The sequence below is a fragment of the Gadus morhua genome, chromosome 2, assembly GCF_902167405.1.
Source record: "Gadus morhua chromosome 2, gadMor3.0, whole genome shotgun sequence".
In the NCBI taxonomy this organism is placed as follows: domain Eukaryota; kingdom Metazoa; phylum Chordata; class Actinopteri; order Gadiformes; family Gadidae; genus Gadus; species Gadus morhua.
In genome coordinates, this window is record NC_044049.1 from 10420632 (window position 1) to 10441102 (window position 20471).

General features: G+C 46.4%; 1 protein-coding gene across 2 annotated transcripts in view; it reads left to right on the top strand.

Annotated features, from left to right (window-relative positions):
* Nucleotides 1–1785: 1785 nt before the first annotated feature.
* Nucleotides 1786–20471, top strand: part of znf385c (zinc finger protein 385C) — a 130839-nt gene continuing 112153 nt past the window's right edge. The window contains exon 1 of one of the 2 annotated variants that reach the window (XM_030347623.1): nt 1786–2111. The gene's annotated coding sequence lies outside the window, so the exon portion shown is untranslated. The remainder of the gene's footprint in view (nt 2112–20471) is intronic. The other variant, XM_030347631.1, reaches the window with a different exon arrangement.

The following is a 20471-nucleotide window of genomic DNA, read 5'->3' on the forward strand; positions in this document are numbered from 1 at the left end:
CAGTACAGGCCACCATAGCTTCTCCCACATTTTTGGAAAGGGAAGGGTGAGGGGGGGGGGGGGGGGGGGGGGGGGGGGGGGGGGGGGGGTATTCAGTCAGTTGCAATCTACAACCTCCCCTCTAGTTGCCACTTAATCCTACACCCTGCCCCTTTAACCATGATTGGGCCATTGCCCTCACGGTCATCAGTGGATATGTAGGCCAAAGCCATCTTATAATCCACTGCCCTCTTCCCGTAACATATCCATCACCCGCCATGGAGTCACCCCTCCATGAGAAAATAACGATTTCTCATTCGCTGGCTGTCAGTCACATGTGGTTCCGGCTGCTATATGATGTGCCAGTTGTGACAGGAAAAATAAATGCAACGGTGTCGGGAGGGACACTATCTGGGGGAACAGACATACAGGGGAGAGGTCCCGGCTCGCATTAGTGAAGGGCGAAGGAGGATCTTTTATCGTTCTGAACAGAAAACAGAATGCTGCTATACTGCACGTCCTTGCCTCTTCCCCCCTACCTTGTCTGGTGTCTTCGCCTTAGAAATGATTTTAATTGTTTTGCCATTAGTGGTTTAATGGGCAGCTGGTGTAATTAGCTCCCAGGCAAACCCAGTGGACTCTTCTAAATTAAACCTGACCCGAGGGCATGTGGCTGCTAGTGTCCTTCTACTAGTGGCATGCATATCAGCCTCTTATGTTAAGGTTGAGAGAGAAAGACTGAATGAAAGAATAAAAACGGAAAGAGGAATAAAAAATGATGTTGCTGTGATTGCCTTGACTTCTAAGCTCTTTTGAAGTATCCTCTTGTTGTATAGCCTAACCAACTTCTTCTTTTCTACCCGTTAGAGTGTCGGTTCGCAAGGACCCGACTGACGTGAGCCCATCTTCTTTTGTATTCCGTTTTCTCAACGTGGCGATCCCATTAGAACTATCATTGACCGTCTCAAGGTGAACTCTTGTTGCCGTGGAAACTGTTAGGCTCTGAGTAGTGCCAATGTGAGATGAAGTGAGTTGGAAGGATTTGATTAATTTGAGTTAATGATTGATTGTTGATAAAATTGGTATGTCCCCTCCTTCAACAACAACAAATTATTCAGTTTTTGGGCCCATCAAAACAGTAGGCTATGTTTTGGAAATTCAACCCATTCAATAATAACTGCAATGGCTGGCTGTAGCAAATGTGTATGAGATCAACAAAGGCTATCTTACAAGTTTAATTGAAGAGTTATTATAAATCAAAGTTTATTCATAATACTAATTAGTTTGTTCATCATGTTAGCGAGTGACATTATTTGTTCTTTCATAGTTAATTATATTAATGACACACATAATTCAATTGTCTTACATTATTTAATGCTTGTATTTAGGGGCAGACAGTGCTGCCTGTGATGCAATTTTGTTCTGTCATAAAACGCGAGTCATAACGGTGTGGGGGCGAAAGCAGGCGAAAGCGAAAGGGTGGGGGGAGGGAGGCGGGATGAGAGACTGAGAGCAAAGACAGAGAGACATAGCGACATTAGAGAGAGAGAGAGAAAGAGAGAGAGAGAGAGAGAGAGAGAGAGAGAGAGAGAGAGAGAGAGAGAGAGAGAGAGAGAGAGAGAGAGAGAGAGAGAGAGAGAGAGAGAGAGAGAGAGAGAGAGAGAGAGAGAGAGAGAGAGAGAGAGAGAGAGAGAGAGAGAGAGAGAGAGAGAGAGAGAGAGAGAGAGAGAGAGAGAGAGAGAGAGAGAGAGAGAGAGAGAGAAGAATGAAAATAAAAAGAGTAAACTAGTCCGATAGATAGATACATAGACAGATAGATATATAGATAGAAAGATACATAGATACATATATATATAGACGGATAGGCCTATAGATATTGTATTTTCAATCTAATTTGCATAACATCTTTATGAAGACTTTCCGTTGAGAACGAAGCTTATCTGAGCCAACGTCAGGAGCAAGTGGATGGGACGTGTTGTGTGTTCTCACTCGGTCTGTGACGGCGCTAGGAGACGGAGACTCCAGTAGTGTAAGCTTCCGTCAGGTCTCGGCAGAGAGTCCATTCAAATACCTCTCGACTGATGTTGAACATCCGAAAAACCATCACGAAAGTAACCCGCGGGACATGTAAAGTAAGGGAATTTCTATTGTGTTTACACTGTGTTGGTTGCGAAAACTTTGTCGGATTTTCAAAATAAAGTTCACCACACCGCATGTGTTAGTACCATAGTTGCTAATTGAGGACAGGGGACAATGAGACATTTCGTGTTAATTGTGTCAAGGTTTCCGTGGTCCTCGCTGTGTATTCGCATATTTTATACAGTACATACTTGTAAGGTGAGTCTATTACTCATCGCCTTTGGAATAACGTGAGTCTTTACTTCTGAAAGAGGATATGTTGAACATCTATGTATGATGTTATACTGTACGCTTCGTTTGATGTCAATGTTCATTTATGGAATTACAACACGCAAGATACCTTGTTTCACGGTGCATGTGACAGCTACGTCTCTATATTTGCATTTCATTTGCATCTTTCTGTCCATTTCCATTTCAGTCTGTCAGACTCTGCCCTAGATGCCCGATTTTCCGTGCCACACAATCCACAATGTATATCTAATCTTTTTAACATTGACCATATATTTTAGTATGGCAAGTAGTCGCTCGCACTGACAAATGTAGGCTTGCAGGTAATTAACGAAAAAGTAATGTTAAAGTAAATGCAGTGGCAAAACAATACAAGTGTTATAGACCAAATTTGTTTCTGTATAAAGTGCATTAAGACATCTCTATTGTACGACAACTAACTTTTATTATTGTGTAAAGGTTGATGGCTTTCTAAAGCAACTAAAATGTTTCTTTCACACTCTGTGAGGCTCTATAAGGAACCTGATTAATTTTAGTGATGCAGAGCTACTTGACACAATTTCACAGCAGGCATAAGCCTACCTACAGTTACGTGTTACTACGAGCTATTAGTAGAAAACGACAAATTCAAGTGGACTGATTGAATAGGGTGAAATGGTCCACCTTTCGTGCAGCGTTTGTTTATAATAATCCCATGCAGAGCCAGTGTCTTCTATCCAATCCCAGAAGAATAATATAGCGATGCTTCCTGCTGTTAGCTATGCACCAAGTTGTTTACACTCTAGGATTGGTTTCTGTTTCAACAAAATAACCTCTTCTTCCTTTTCAACCAAAGATAACTCAGCATTTGACACTTCAGGTCCCAGGGGGACAGCACAGTGTTTAATCCAACAAGGAGAGGGAGAGAGAGAGAGAGGGAGAGAGAGAGAGAGAGAGAGAGAGAGAGAGAGAGAGAGAGAGAGAGAGAGAGAGAGAGAGAGAGAGAGAGAGAGAGAGAGAGAGAATGTTTTACCATTCATGCACACATGTGTGTCTAAACGTGTTGTAGGCGTGGAGGATGCAGCCAGCCATGTGTCAAGCAGTGTTATCTTGTTTTCATGTGTGTGTGTGTGTGTGTGTTTGATTCTGTTTTGTATAGAGGTTTTCTTGTGTATGTGTATGTGTGTGTGTGTGTGTGTGTGAGAGAGAGTTCATACTGTGTGTGATCTTGTTTTGCCTGGAGCTTTCTTGTTCCGCTACAAGGCATTTCCAGGCTTCTCTCAAGTAGAAACAGCAGAGCACCCCGTCCCAGACACATAATGGCAATAGGCTGAGTCAAGTCCTTCCGTATTTAAGGCCCACTGTAAAAAGGGGGAGAGGGGTCAGTTCAGCTCAGTATCATGATGGGGGGGGGGGGGGGGGGGGGGGAGTGTGACAGGACAGTAGCAGTTAAAGATTGGATCGACTCGTATCAATCAATCCGTTTTCCCTGGGCTCCTTTGTGACAGTGTGGCCGCCTGTTTTCTCCCCATGCAATCCCAACGCGCACACACACACACACACACACACACACACACACACACACACACACACACACACACACACACACACACACACACACACACACACACACACACACACACACACACACACACACACGCGCACATGCACACGCACAAGCACACACACACAAGCACACACTCTAATTGGATCCTTGTGTGATAGCGTAGAGAAAAAGTGTCCCAGCACTTTTTTTTTTTTTTACTGTACATTTGTTGCATTTTTATCACAAATATGCAAGTGTAAATTATCATGATTCATCATTTCATTCCTGTTCTCGGGCAGGGAAGAAGTTTTTCACGACTTTCTCCGGGATGCTTGAAAATGCGTCAGTCCACGCACTCAAGTCCACCAAATTCTTTTGCCTCTTTTCGTAGTTTCTTATGGCTTGCTGTCTAAGTGGCCTCCCCCTGTGTTGAGTGTGACCTTCTACTGAGCCTCCTGTTTAGTGCCGTCATCATCACCTGCCAGGCCAAGGTGACCGCACACACACACACACACACACACACACACACACACACACACACACACACACACACACACACACACACACACACACACACACACACACACACACACACACACACACACACACACACACAGACGCTACTGCTGCAGAGCTCAAAGACTCAGTATGAATTTATGGAGCATTATCTCTCCCACTCTCACTCTTCTCCATATCTCTCTCGCTCCCTCTCTCTCTCTCTCTCTCTCGTCCTTGATGTCTGCCTAAGTTGCTTAAATCAACAAACGGAGCAGAACGGTGACCTTGGGTTCCTCTGAAAAGTTTTTGTTCTGAGCCTCCTGTGCGTGTGGCTGATGTTTCTTCTCCTGCCAGCACAAACAATCTGTTTAATCCCAATTAGTCAAGAAGCTCTGGTGCTCATTTCACTGGCCAGCTGGACAGCAAGATGACCTAACAAAGCCCAAAATAATCATGGTTTGAGAATGATTAAGATCTGAACTCGGTGCATTTCAGGTATTTCAAGCATTTAAAAGTATTTAAAGGTCTTTAAAGGTGCAGTGTGTAACATTTTGTGGGATCTAGCTGCACAGACTTGGCAGAAGTATGATAATCAGAAGTATGTTTTAATTAATGTATAAATCGATGAAATGAGAATTGTTCTGTTTTCGCTATTGAATAACAAGCCTTTTATATCTAAATGGAGCGCATGTACCGCCATGTTTCTACAGTAGCCCAGAATGGAAAAACGAATCTAGAGAGGACCAAATTTTAATTTTTCCTACTGCTATCAACGCTATCTTACTTGTAAGCTATGACCGGTAGTTTTATAGACAAAATAACTGAACACAATTTAGAAACCTGTGAAGGATCCTCATCACTTGACCCTTGGCTACTCTATGCTTTCGGGGACATCTTTTTTTTTGACATGCCACAAGGAGTGAGTGTGATTAGCCGTTACAAGCCCTTATGACATCATAAGTGGGCTTGTCCACCTAGATGTGTGACGGATAGATGTGCAACGTTTGCTAAAGTCCACTGGGTAGGCTGGTAGACTGTTCTATCCAGGGTACATCTAGGTGGACACGCCCACATATGATGTCAGAAGGGGCAGATTTAAAAGAAACGGCTTGTAACGGCTAATCACACTCACACCTGGTGGCATGTCATAGGACCTTAAAGTACCTACAGGCACCTTTCAGGCCAGGTCAGGCCAGCATATCTTCTGATGCCTCATTCGCAAAACAGGTTAAGGGGAGTAATAAGTTTGCACTGTTTCATTGGCTTACAGCAAAAGAATACAAAGGCCCCTCATAAGACATGGGTCATGGGTGAGGTAGTGACAGGCGTTACACGTAACAAGCTGCGCAGCGCTGTGTGTGAGAGAAACACATTGAAAAGGTCAAGCACCTATCCGTCCCTCCCTCCACTCTTTTGCCCTCATGCCCCTGGACTGTGCCCCACCCCGACCCCCGTCAGACCCAGAGGGCAGAGGGGCAGCAGTGCTAGACGTGGAAGTGAAGGTTGCGGGTTTGGGGGAGAGAGAGAAGTAGGGAGACAGCCAGGCAAGGAGGGAGGGGGAGGAAGGGAGGTAGGCAGGGAGGGAGGGAGGCAGGGAGGGAGGGAGGGAGGGAGGGAGGGAGGCAGGGAGGGAGGGAGGGAGGCAGGGAGGGAGGGAGGGAGGGAGGGAGGGAGGGAGGGAGGGAGGCAGGGAGGGAGGGAGGGAGGGAGGCAGGGAGGGAGGTGTTTTTTTTTTTTACATTTTTGTTGACAGCTGTGTGAAGCCTGCCTCTGGGCATGCAGGCTGCCCTTTTCCAGTGGAGAGCCGAGCCTGCTGCGTGGCGTGCCGGCTGGAGGTGCCCAGTATCTGGGCCACGCTCTTCAGCGTTCTGCCTGGGTCTCGGTGGGGGTGCTGGAGCTCTGGCACGTTTGACCCTGAGGTAGGGGACAATGCTTGTCAGGCTCCCCTCTCCTTCTCTCTCTCTCTCTCTCTCTCTCTCTCTCTCTCTCTCTCTCTCTCTCTCTCTCTCTCTCTCTCTGTCTCTCTCTCTCTCTCTCTCTCTCTCTTTCTCTCCCATTCTCTCTCTCTCTCTCTCTCTCTCTCTCTCTCTCTCTCTCTCTCTCTCTCTCTCTCTCTCTCTCTCTCTCTCTCTCTCTCTCTCTCTCCCATTCTCTCTCTCCCTCTCTCCCTCGACTTCCTAACCCTCACCTCGTCGTCGTACCACATCATGCCTTTAATGTTTTTTTGGGGGTCCCTCCCTCCTGACAGAGGGGGGCCGGAGGTGATCTGAGAGCAGAGATAAGGGGCCCCGGAGGTGAAAGAGAGCAGCCCTGTCGGGGAGTACCTCCCCTCCCCCTCGCTCCGTCCCCACACATTTTCAGAGACGTGTGTGTGGATCACAGCAGCATGTAGCAGTTAATGTCGCTCTTACTTCATTAGGATAATGAGTCCCTGAACGGGGAATCAAAAACGCATCACCGGGATCAGAACTGCATCAAACGAAAGCTCACACACACGCGCTACTTCACTGCTGTGCACACACACAGGCCTGCTACTTCACTGCTGTGAAACACGCACACACAAATACACACACACACACACACACACACACACACACACACACACACACACACACACACACACACACACACACACACACACACACACACACACACACATTCACACATGTGGTAATACTCATGCAGTCAAATTCACAGAGGTGACAGTGTTACCTTGCATGTTTACTTACCTTACACTCACACACATACACACACACTCAGTGTTACGTCTATGATCCTAAGCTCGTGGGGGAGGAGAGAGAGGGAGAGGGAGAGAGAGTGAGAGAGAGAGAGAGAGAGAGAGAGAGAGAGAGAGAGAGAGAGAGAGAGAGAGAGAGAGAGAGAGAGAGAGAGAGAGACTTACCCCCCCCTCTGTGCAGGAACCAACCACTAACGTAAAAGGGACCACTTGTTTAGCCCCAACTCAACCCTCAACAGGAAGGGTACGGCCAAGGGGGTTCAAGCAGAAGCTCGGAGAACAGATCGCTTTCATGGATATGCAGGTCGTGTGTGTGTCCGTGTGCATGTGCACGTTTGTGTGTGGGTTCTGTACGCATTTCCACAATTACCCGATAATGAGTGGCACAGATTGAATTTACATCTGAGTCATTGGCCTTGAACAAAAAGTAGATTTAATTAGGTTTTTTTATCCAAGTGTGCTCTTTCTCAACAGCCTTCGGTGTCGCAGGGCTCTCCAGCAGTTAAAACATCCGCTAATGGTGAATGGCGGTCTTTTTAACTGTTGTTTTGCTAAACAAGCGTCAGCCAGTATCGAGGGGTGGGAAAACATGCACAAATCCACGCTTATCGAACAAAATCGAATCAAAAAAGTTTTCTCTTTTAACATTTTTGTATTTTCTATTTCTAAGCCCTCTGTGCGGTTTATAGAGGTGTTAAAGTTGTTTTGAGAGGGCAACATTTCGACGGGTCGACATTTGGCTTATCAAAATACAATGAACTGGAGGAGACTTTCTCTCTTGATTTTGGTGAACATCCATCTTACACAAAGGATTTATTGCTCGGTCCAAAATGTTGGATTAGTGTAAAATGTCAATTTTTTCTTTACAAATTAAACGAATAAAGATTGTGCAGAGAAAATTACCCTGCCCGTACAAGAGTATTGAAAAGCGAAATCCATCTCTCCAAATAACTTTTTTTAACCGTGGAAGGACAAAGATAATTTTGGGGAATTATTTACAAGTGTTGTTTGTTGAAAACTCCAGCAGTACAACTGCAACTTAGCACAATGAAATTCAAGACAATTTGTTAGAATGAAGTGTGTGGTTTTGTTTGGTGTATTATCATGGAACTTTCAGGAAGACTGCTGTGTGCGTTTGTCTGTGTGTGTGTGTGTGTGTGTGTGTGTGTATGTGTGTGTGTGTGTGTGTGTGTGTGTGTGTGTGTGTGTGTGTGTGTGTGCGCGTGCATGCGTGTGTGAAGGTGTGTCTGTGTGTGTATGCAGGTGTGTATGTGTGTGTGTGTCTGTGTGTGTGTGCCTCCCCGATAATTCCTCTCTAAAGTGTTGTTGGGATCACATGTTTGCGTGTGTGTGTGTTTGTGTTAGTGTGAGGGTCTTGTGGCGTGTGGGTTGTATTGTTTTGAGTAGACGAGTATCATCCCTAATGGCTGTGTTCTTCACCTATCAGACAAGTGTACTAGCTCACTGTAGATGTGTAGCTGAGCTTCTCTCTCACACAAACACACCCACACACACGCACACACACACACACACACACACACACACACACACACACACACACACACACACACACACACACACACACGCACACACACACACACACACACACACACACACACACACACACACACACACACACACACACACACACACACACACACACACAGCACTTCCACATCCTCCCATTGATCCAGTAAGGAGGACATCTAATCCATTTTGATCCCAGCTACATCCACTCTACCCACCCTCCTCCTCGTCCTCTTCCTCCTCCTCCTCCTCAAAGTGTATCGAGCCGTGTTCAGATGCTGCTGGTGGTGGTGGTGGTGGTGGTGGTGCTGCGGTCTGATGGAAGCTTAGCCTCACCTGGCAGCAGGAAGTGATGCTACCGAGGCCCGGAGCTGTGATGTCCTTTTGGGTATTGACGTAGCGGCTGACTCAGGCACCTCCGGATTAGTTCACATTGTCCAGATGAAGCTCCTTCGTTTCCACCTCCCTCACCCCTCGCCCCCACCCTCCTCCACCGCCCCCACAACCACCACTGCCACCAGAGCTGCCATGTCTCCCCTCTGATTGGAGTGGAGCTTTTGGAACACAATCGACCCATGGATGTCTGGCTCTGTGATTAAATATCAGATTGTTAGCCTGGTGGCGCGGTGTGGATGGCAGCCTAATCCACCGAGTTATTGTGCACACGCGCGTGCGCACGTGTGTGTGTGTGTGTGTGTGTGTGTGTGTGTGTGTGTGTGTGTGTGTGTGTGTGTGTGTGTGTGTGTGTGTGTGTGTGTGTGTGACGTTGCTGCTGGTGTCAGGTGTGACATTTTTTCACATCGGTCTGCGTGGTATGTGCGTAGGTAAGTCAAAGAGCATGCGATGGGTTCTCGTCCGGTTGTGTCCATATGCTTGTTTTTCGGCCCAGCTCTCTCTCGATGTGTTGACTTTGTTTGCTTGACCTCGGCTGTTCTGTCGTTGTTCTTGATGCGCTTTGTGTTTATTCCGTTTTTTTTTTCCCCTTCACCACAGTTTGTGGGCGGTGTGCGCGTCTGGAATCTGCTCACGGGCGCTTTAAATCGCAGACGACTGACATGAGACGGTGGGCCCGGGGGGGCGATGCGCAAGGCTATAGCGAGAGAGCCCGGTGCTCTCCGATGACCCTGACGTGAGGAGACCCTGCTAGCGTCAGCCTTCAGGTTCCCTCTCCTCTTTACCGGCCCCCTCCCCCCTCCTAGCGTCAGCCTTCAGGGTCCCCCTCCTCTTTACCAGCTGCCCACCCTTCCCCCCACCACCCCCCCACCCGTACTGACGCACCAACTTTGACTCACTGGTTGACTCTGGTTGATTTCACTGCCTTGGCCGGTTTTTATTTCGAGGTAACTGCCCTGATCCGTTCTTTTTTAAGGTCAGTTAGGGTCTCGGTAGCTGTGCACCTGTGTGCTATGCTAATGATCTGAGTCTGCTGAGTGGAACGGTGAAGTGGGCAGCGTAGGTAAGCTCCTGGCGTTCTGAACTGTAAGGTTCTTTTATAACGGTGAGTCACAGCTCTGAGCAAGTCGTGCTGGGCCATTCTCTCTCATGACTTCTCCTCCTCATTCCATGAGGTTTTATTAAAGCAAATATCTTTACGCTAGATAAGACAGCAACCGACGATTAACCAGTTAGGTGCCTCCGAGTTTGCTAGCTTTATTGGATTTGCAGGCAAAGATTTGATTTGATGGTGATATAAACGTGTCGTGTCATGTTGAAATGAACATCTTCCACTCCTATAATCCTTTGGAAAAAGCGGGGGTACATAATTTTTCCAACATATAGTCCGGTATTCAGTCAATTGGATTCATAAACCATGACATTTGACATACGTCCGCCCCATTCTCTCCCTCTCAGACTCCGAAAAACTAGTTCATGCCTTTATCTCCTCCAGACTGGACTACTGTAACGCCCTACTCATCGGGATCCCTAGCAAGAGCCTGCAGAGGCTTCAATACATACAAAACTCTGCAGCTCGGATCCTGATGAGAGTGCGCAAGCATGAGCACATTACCCCCATCCTCCACTCACTCCACTGGCTTCCGGTTTCCACCCGGATTGAGTACAAGGTTTCCCTCCTCACTCACCAATGTATCCATGGACATGCCCCCCCATACCTCAAAGAACTTCTCAACCTACATAGCACAACACGCTCCCTCCGCTCCACTCACTCTAACCTCCTCCACATACCCAGAAACAAACTTAGGACCATGGGAGATAGGGCCTTCAGTGCTGCCGCCCCACGCCTCGCAACCTTGAGGGCACCACAATCCACTGATTGCTTTAAAAAAGGTCTTAAAACATTTATTTTTAAAAAAACCTTTGGCTCCCACTCTTAGATGTTTTTAAACCCCCTTTTTTTTTTTTTTTTTTTTTGCTTTTAACCTGTAGCCCTTTGAGATCTTCGGATGAAAAGGGCACTATAAATTACATTTATTATTATTATTATTATTATGTATGCTGGCGAGTTTAAAGGTCTTGCATTTATTGACGGTTTCATCTCCCACTTCATTCAAGGAACATCACGCACCCATACTGAGCTGACTATGCTTAAACCATCCATAGGATATTCCTTCTGAATATTGTTTTCTGTACAGGAAAGGCAACATGAGGCACATTCTTCTGCACCACAGGCCTTATATATGGCCGACCCAGCGTGGGCTGCAGGGATTTGAGGCTGCCAAGAGCAATTATCATGTCCAAAGACCGTGCACATCGAGGAAACATAGGCATTAAGTACATAAATATAGCAGATAAACATACATACATACGTTCGGTCTTAAAACAAGATGGCCCCGCCCAGCCCACGGTACGCTTGTCACTAACCCGCGTCACAGGATGGGGAAAGAACAAGTAACTATATGTTTGAAAGGTGGTTCAAACTATTTCAAATATATTTATTCCTTTGAACTTAGCACTAGCCAGCTTGTGCCTTACAATGATTAAAGCTTGAATGGTCGACCTTCCGCTGCACTTTAAAAGCTTAACGAAACCACTTTTAGGCTGATGTACATTTACCATTATGGACGGGATTTGGTGCCTTGAAATAGGTATGCTTTTAACCTAACAGGAAGGCCGTGTCGGAAAAACCTTTCTAGTTTTCTTTTAGAGTTACAGGAAATGTTGGAAGTTAGGTTGTTTTAACCTGAGTGTGCGTGTGTTATTTTTCATAGTGCCATTGCCACATTTGGCTTATGTTGTTTCAAAGGCAACGGACCAAGCGAAAGAGGTAGTTGTGGCAGAATACGTTATGAATACGTGCAATGTATTAAACCTTCTTTCCCCCTGTTTTCCCCCTTTGTGCAATGTGTTAACCCTTCTTTACCCCTTTGTTAAAAGAGGCACACATAGGAACAGCCACAGCCACCATCAACAGCTCCACGCTTTCAGAGTCAGGTTGAATCACAATGTGGCTAGCTAGAGTTAGAGGAGGAACTAAAGGGCTCAGGGCTGCATGAATGTTTTCAGATCTCCGAGCTGCAGAGAAAAACTAGGATGCGTCAGATCAAAGGGGGACAAAAAAAAATAAAAAATCACCCATGTCATTCGCCCACACACAGACCTGCTGACCCACAGGCATGCGAGCAAACACACACACGCACACAAACACACATACACAGACAGACACACAGGTACAGAAACAAACACACACTTGCATCACACACGTTTAACGCACTTGCATTATACGCACAAACACAAACACACACAAACTTTCATTAATCTCATACATGCGGACACACAGAGACTTCCACAGACACACACACCCACACATTGATAAATCACACACACACACACACACACACACACACACACACACACACACACACACACACACACACACACACACACACACACACACACACACACACACACACACACACACATAATGTCTGGCAGCCCCGCTGGAAGGCTAAGGTTCAGGGGAGCTGTTGGCGTTTATTAACAGGGCGTGCAGTCATTGATGCTGATGGCTCCCTGTTGCCCAACCACTTCACAGCATGGCGGTACCCGCATCATGGCACCAGTACACATGGCCAGACCCCCATCTCTCCCCCAGCTCTCCCCCCCTCCCATACCCACGTCCCCCCACACACCAGAGGCACAAGCTTGACAGAGGGCACCCCTGTTTCCTCCCCCTCCGCCGCCACCTCCACCTCAATCAAGACGGAGTAGACACAGTGGACTCTTTTCAAGGGACCTTCAAGGTAGATGGGCGGGTTGGAGGTGGAGGAGGAAGAGGAGGAGGAGGAGGAGGAGAAGGTTGACGTCCTTACATAGAAGCTCTTGTGTTGAGCTTCCTCTTCTGGGCCAGCATTCTTCCATTAGCCCTCCATCTCCCCCCGCATCCTGAAGCATACACTAAATACACGCACACTAGTGCAAGCGCACACACACACACAAACACACACATATGCAGATGAAGTCAAATCCTCCCCATCTACACATCTTCTTTGGGTACACACACATCACAAGGCCCTCTGATCCATCTTCCCTCTACTCTGAATGGAGGTTTTGGCGTCTCCTCTGGATCTAAGGATCTACCGCTACCTACCACAGCTTCAAGCTGTTTGGTTAACCTATAGGGCTCACCCCAATGTGGATCCAAGGTTTGGTTCTGTAGACCCGCCCTCCACCCAACCCCCAACTGCTCCTGACGGCATAGCCATGCTACCCGGAGAGAGAGAGAGACATGGAGAGCTACAGAGAGACCATGAAAATCTCTCCCTCTCTATCGCTTTCCTTGAGATGAGTCCATGGACTCGGGGGCTCACCTCAGGCTCTACTGTGAGCCAGCCTCTCTACGCTCTCCCCTGTGCTACACCTGCGGGTTGTTACGTAAGCCACAGCCTACCCTGCCCTGGCCCCTCTATCAGCTAACAGGCTTCTCCCCCTTATGTAAATTGCCACATTCTGAGGGGGTTTGAAGTGCACCGAATGATGAGCACGTAGCCCAGATACACCGGAGGGGTGGCGACCTTGGCCTACTTGAAAGATACAATTTGGGCTGTGACTAATAGAGTATGTGTCTGGTTTTTTGTCCCGTTTTCTTTTCTTCTTTTTTTCTACAACATGCACTCAAAATAGTTCTAGCATGCCCCATTAAGCAACCTTCTTTTATGTATTTTTTTAATTGTTAACATTGGAAAGCCATGTCCTTGACACACATTAGCTACTTAATTGAAATGTCAGACGCAATTAAAGAAGCGACAAGGCAGCTGTGAATGCTGCGAATGAGCAGCGTTCCGAGACCACAGCCATTATTTTTAACATTTTTAAGGGTGCGTTCGAGGGCTTCTTAAATTGCCAGCACTTATTTTGTTGTGGCGGCCAGAGTTCCTGGCGGAAACGCTGGATATGATGAATCCTGAGGACGCATCGAAGGACAGCGTGGCTGTGTGATGCATAATACAATGTCCCCCATTCAATCAAAATAACGCCTGTGTCCATTTCCGAGTCCATATGCCTAATCAAGGCTTCATATGTCCGCGCTGGGGTCTGGCGGTTTGTATGGGGAGCTTTTTGAAGTCCAATCAAGGATGTTTGTGCCCCAGCTAGAGCCTCCCTTCCTTCCTCACTCCCTCGCCCTAGTGTGAACTACAGCATGTTTTATGCTTCTCATGTTGGCTGGCAGCGATGCCCCCTGTGCATATTATTCTCTCTCGCTCTCGCTCAGTCTCTTTCTCTCGCTCTCTCTCTAATAACTCTCATTATCATACATTCTGTTTCATCCTCCCTCGCTCTCTCCCTGAGCCACTGGCCTGGTCAGCTGTGCTGGGACACAGAGCCCATTTTTCCCTGGCCTAGGTTCCTGCTAGCATTAGCGCTGAGTTGGACCAGCCCGGGGCCCTGGCATTCCTACCTCATCTGCTGCTGCAGGCAAATGCCCCACTAAACACATGTCCTCTCAAGTACAGGTCCACACACACACACACACACACACACACACACACACACACACACACACACACACACACACACACACACACACACACACACACACACACACACACACACACACACACACACACACACACACACACAAACACACTCCTGCACACATGCACACTTGCATGCATATACCTGTGTACACACACACACAAACACATGCACTCTCACACACACACAAACACAAACGCACACACATATACCTCCACACAAACACGTCCACACACAAGCACATACACAGAGAGCCACACAAACACAAACAGCCTTTGGATCGGGTCCCAGCCCCCTGGTACCAGATGGAGGGCCAACAGGGAGGCCTCCAGGTCTAATTCACCTCTTGCAGCTGGCCGATTATGGGGACAAATCTAGACCAGGGTTGGCTCCTGCGTTGGTGCCACTATGTCCCTTCTATCGCCCATTCTGATGCCCTTAACTCCCTGTCCTGTGGTGTTTTAATGGGCCTCGGTTAAACTATTTCCATACTTGTGGATAGATCTATGCCTGATCTCTCTCTCTCTGTCTTTCTACTCCTGTGTGTGGTGTATGAGTCACTGAGTGACTGTGTCTCATTGTTACGCACTGTATTTGATGGTAGAGAGATAGATGGATGCCTGCCTAACGATGCAGCTAGGTAGATGTTTCCCAAACACAATGGAGAGCAGTGGCAGCGTTGTCATAGTGATGGCAACCGCTGCTACCGTACTCGCTAGATCCCCACCCGACGCACAAGTGTGTGTGGGGAGCATGGGGGTGTTTTTCCTCTGATATCTGGATGAATCAGAGAGAGCCCAGCACAGCCCCAATAAGTCAAAGTACAGGAGATTGCACTTAGACCCCCTCCCCCCCCCACCTTCCACCCCCAAACATGCGGAAAGCAAACTATGAATCACCCTGTAACCTCGCATTGCATCACCATAAATCCACATCATTTGCATAGCCCGTTGTTAGCTATTTCAGTGCTAATGTATTCTCCCTCGCCCACCAGGCGACTCTAATGCACTTTATTCAGTGTCTGTCTGTATTCCTAACATCTCACTCTCGCTCCCTCATCCTATGTGTGTGTGTGTGTGTGTGTGTTTGTGGGCCCCTCTCTCTCCCTTGCTCTCTGTGTCTCCCTTCTGTCACAACATGGTGAATCTTTGCCTCATTGGGTGCCGCGTCTGCATTAGCAGAGGAAATGAGGCATGTGCTACTGCTGCACTCTCCTGCCTCCTCTCCACTGCTCCTTCTGACTCGTCAGCCAATCACACGCACAGGGTCGGGCCAGAGAGAGAGACTTTAACATGTTGTGTGAGTGTGTGTGTGTATGTGTGTGTGTGTGTGTTATGGGGTGATTTATGGAGTAGATTGTATCTTTAAAGATTTGAAATAAGATTTTCTATTCCACCGTAAAGGAAATGTCTATTACCTGGCGCCTTTCGCAAAACGCCTTTCTCTGATTAAAGCACGGGATCATAAAGCACCGAGCCCTCCGCACTACGTGCCTCTTCTTTCTCTTGGTCCTCTCTTTACAGTTGTGCCTTCGCCATCACTCTACCCATTGGTGCTGGTTCAGCAGTTCAGCGAAGGATCATATGTTTTTTCTCTTTCTCTCTGTTCCAGCATGAGAGGCAAACAGCAACAGAAGTGAGATAAAGTTTTCTGTTACATCTCCTCCTAGTAAAGTGCAGTCGGTGCCGCAGAAGAAGAGAGGAAAAAAAAGTTGCTAAAGGTTTGGCATGAGTGTAGAGTGATGATGACTATAGGTAAAATGATGAGAGTTGTTGAGTTCTGTACAGTACTGTTTTGATCTTTGGGGATATGGCTGATTTGGGTAACGGTGGATAACGGAGAGAGAGAGAGAGAGAGAGAGAGAGAGAGAGAGAGAGAGAGAGAGAGAGAGAAGAGAGAGAGAGAGAGAGAGAGAGAGAGAGAGAGAGAGAGAGAGAGAGAGAGAGAGAGAGAGAGAGAGAGAGAGAGAGAGAGAGAGAGAATGTGTGCTGCTGCAGGGAAGGTCTACGATTTGTCATGCTAAACAACTTCACAACAATATCAACATATTATCTGAATAGTTCAGGGGATCATCTTCAGCTCATATAGGTTATGGTGTATGGGCTTGAAGGAACAATTTTCCCCTGAGACAGACACATTGTTGTGAGATGAAAGAGAAAGATAGACTGAGGATAACCCATCAAGGATTACCCTAATGCTAGGAAAGGGATTTCACAATCACTGATTTTGGATTATTCTCGCCTACCTTGATTAAAAAAAAAAACTGTAGAACTGTTCAGTCTGACCTTTCACTTGTTCACCTTTGGCCGTTAATCTGTAGTGTGGTCTACTTATCCTGTGTATGTGCCTGTGCGTGTGTGCGTGTCTGAGTCGGACTCTAGGTGTTGGATATAGGAAGCTCAATAAATGCCACGAGTGAACATGGGGACCAATTAGCAAGTTGGAGTGAGTAGGCGGCGTGCATATCCTTTGTTCAGTTAGTGCACTTTTGGACACTGGAAAAATAGATAATTGAGCCTCTGAACAGAAGAGCTACTCTTATAGTGTGTGTTCGCATGTGTGCGTGTGTGCATGCGTGTGTGTGTCTGATCCATCCCCCCATCAAAAATATGCAACAAAGTCGTGACAAAAACCCTTTTAATGTCATTTTCAAACTCCTTGTTTCCCCGCTTTTCTCATTAAGAATAGCAAGGTCACAGTGTCCACGTCATGACAGTGTTTCTCATTTGTCATCAGAAGTGCAATTCATCAGAACGTGTAACATGCTGCTGGTATTGTTTCAGTCACAGAGACACACAGTGTGGGCCAAAGCACAGCTCTTATTAGAGGGATCCAGACGCAAAGGAACGGCCCTTTAAATTGCAACAGACTGGCATTGAACGCATGGCTTCTTCCATGAATAACAGAGAGCCAGCCAGCATCAAACCCTCCACCCCACCTCCAGCCAACAAACTGACTCACGAGCCAAGCACATCATCAGAGTGTTTTGTGTTGATGATAAAGTCCCCGGTTAGGGTTGCTGGGTTGTACTCAAAGTGGTGGTGTGGTCTGAACACAAAGCACGTTGTTTTGATCATTGTATCAGTGTATGTAGCAGCTTTATTGTGATCTTCATTGTATTTAGACATTAAGCTAAATATGCTTCTTATCCAAAGTGACTTACTGTGACTTTTTAGATGCAGGTCATTAAGGGCATGTGGGAATCAAACCCAGAAGCTTCGGGGAGTGTTAAATTGTGTGTGATCTTACAAAAAATAACATGTTTTTGCGGAAAACTGTATATGTGTAAATGATAGATGAGATAGAAAGAGAGAGTGCAAATGTGTGAAGTGGTTTTTTTTACGCCACACTTAACTAAAAATAATGAGGTTGACTCCAGATGCCATTTCAAAAGCCTGTCGTCTTTCATAGAAATGCTGTTTGCTTTGCTTGATTGGATTCAAGTCCTACTAAACGTTGACTTATTTTTGAATGTCTAGGATCCCGACTCTCCGTTTTCATATTTATATTTGTGTCTTTGTTCATCCTAATCCCTGTTTTACAGTCTTCAAAGTGGATGTATGTACGAGTGTTAATTCTGGACTCCAAAATGTGATCCTGGTTAGCTTTATAGGAAAGGAAAGCAGTAAAACATAATTGTAATTGTCTGATTGTCCACTTAAATGTTGGACATTTATAGTGTCTGGAAGCTCTTCTCAGTCAAATCAAGGGTAGATGAGGGTTAGAGGTCAACCCTGACTTCTTCACTCTGAGTATTCACTGCTAAGGCGCTTGATCCTTGTTTTTCCCTGTGTGTGTCTATGTGTGTGTGGGTGTGTGTGTGTGTGTGTGTGTGTGTGTGTGTGTGTGTGTGTGTGTGTGTGTGTGTGTGTGTGTGTGTGTGTGTGTTTGTGTGTGTGTGTGTGTGTGTGTGTGTGTGTGTGCGCAAGGGTTTTCGTGTGCACATGCGTGAGGCTGGGTTGTCGTATAATATTTTTGCCATTTAATAGTGCCGATTAACCCAAAATTGTCTTTTCGTCTGTTCCAAACCAGTTAAAATGTCTTTAACGTTTTAAACATAATAATCCTTGCCATTTTGTAACTGTTACAAAAATACAGTGTAATGCAGAAACATAGTTCTTTGCCGGTCTCTGCAAACCAGTTTGTGAACGTTCTGCTCTGCTCCCACCACTTTTCTGCTCTGCTCCCAGAAACGTTTGTTTCTGTACATGACGTTGTGTGGCTTTCTGGTGGCACTTTACCGGCACGACGAAGGGACACCAACAGCGACAGGGTATTCTAACTCCCCGGTGTTAGAATAGCATAAATGTGTGTCGATGTGTGGGGCTCTGTCTGGGGAGTGGTTAATGTTGATGGCTGTTCAAAGTGTTAAGCTTCTCAACGCTCACAGCATAACACAACTGTGAGTGGCTCATTTCCTATACAACTTGTCTCATTATAACACTCATACACACCGAAGGTACTAGCTAAAAGAAATGTAGCACCACAATTTGCAGTTGGTCATAAAGTATAACACAGACCCCCTCCCTTCCAGAGTTCTCAGCCCAAAACACTTACACTAAAAGTTTCACATATTCAAACAACATTGCTGTTGGAAGCCAAAACACTCAAATGTACTCGTATTCCTAACTCGTGTACAGATGCAAAGAACTGTAAAGTCATTACAGTTCATATTTAAGCCCTCCTCCAAAAGATCCACCTGTATTCCCTCCATCGACTTAACACTTGAACAAGTAGCGGCGGTATGTATGGCTGCTATACATCCTCCCTCTCACATCAGTACACTCCCTGTAGATGGAGGAGATACATTCTGGGGCTTCACAGCGTGGGAGGCTCAGGAGCCGCTGAAGAGGAGCTCGCTAATCGGAGTAGGAGCGCGGCTCTTCACCTGGAGAGGTTTTGCGTGGGAGGGGAAGAAAACAAAACAAAAGAAAACACAAGAAATAGGTCTCTTCTACGCCACCTGGCAGCAGCCTGGGGTGGTGTGAGGGTCACCCCAGAGGCCTCACATACATTGGAGATGGAGCGGGGGTGGGTAGTCGGGGTGGGGTGAGAGGTGGTGGCGTTTTGTCATACTCTGTAGCTGCCCAGGCCACGTCCTACACACACACAGGCTGGTCTGCAGTGTTTCTGGCCAGGTGGTGGTGGGGTGGGGGTTAGGGTGGGGTGGCAGGCGAAGGAGGAGGATGATGGATGAGGTGCACACCGATGCCGCCTTCGGCCTTCAGAACCGATTTCTGGGTTGCTTTTGTGTTATTTCCAAAATAATCCATACAAGAAAGATTTAGCCCACCTGGCTCTTTGAAGGTCTCGGAGACTCAGGTTTTTGTAGGTGGCTCAGATGACGAGGTGGTTCTGCTAATGCATGAAAGAAATACAGCAATGTGTTTCTAGATAATATTTTTTTAACCGTCTGCAATGTCTGTTTCTTATTCAAAAAAGAAACAGTTGTGTGCTCTCTGTTTACCGTTGCTATTTGGTTATTCATGTTTAACAAATATATTTTTTCCAATAGACAGATTCTAGTTTTAAGCTATATTCAGCTACCATCAATCATGTTTATTTTCTTTTGTATGTCATCATATTCCAAGCACCTATGCTGCTCTGTTTATTTGTATGCATGTTCAAGCCCTGCATTTTCTGTTCCAGATAATTCACTTTCCTTAAGCTAAACAGAGAGCACTCTGTGAGAGGCAAAAGTCACTCAGTGTTATGAGGTGAATATATGTATATGAATGTAAGCTTTGTTTAGCTGCCGTTTGTATATTTGGCTGTGCTTGTGGGAAAATATCAATAAACAGGCATAATATGAAATTTATGCTCTCGTTCAATAATTCTACATTGGCGGAAGTGATTTTAAAAAAACAGATGTGTCCTTCTTTTCTATATAATTAAATCTAAAATCTA